The sequence below is a fragment of the Petaurus breviceps genome, unplaced genomic scaffold (assembly GCF_028583685.1).
Source record: "Petaurus breviceps papuanus isolate PSGF00001 unplaced genomic scaffold, PetGlider_PUasm1.0 90881, whole genome shotgun sequence".
In the NCBI taxonomy this organism is placed as follows: domain Eukaryota; kingdom Metazoa; phylum Chordata; class Mammalia; order Diprotodontia; family Petauridae; genus Petaurus; species Petaurus breviceps.
The window spans coordinates 10352417-10352733 of NW_027187369.1; positions in this window are offsets into that span (position 1 = coordinate 10352417).

Here is a 317-nt window from a genome sequence, read left to right on the forward strand (position 1 = left end):
CAACAGGAAAGGTCTGAGGCCTGTTTTGTTGGGCAGCTATTACAGCCCTTCCATCTCCTGCCCCAACCATAGCTCTATAAGGAACAACAGGAAAGGTCTGAGGCCAGTTTTGTTGGGCAGCTATTACAGCCCTTCCATCTCCTGCCCCAACTGCAGATTCATAGAAACCTTCAGGGAAGATATGAGGCTGCCAAGGATAGGCCATTGGCATGGCTGTGGCCCCATCTTCCCTTACAAGAGCTCCATAAGGAACAACAGGAAAGGTGTGATGCCAGTTTTGTTGGGCAGCTATTACAGCCCTTCCATCTCCTGCCCCA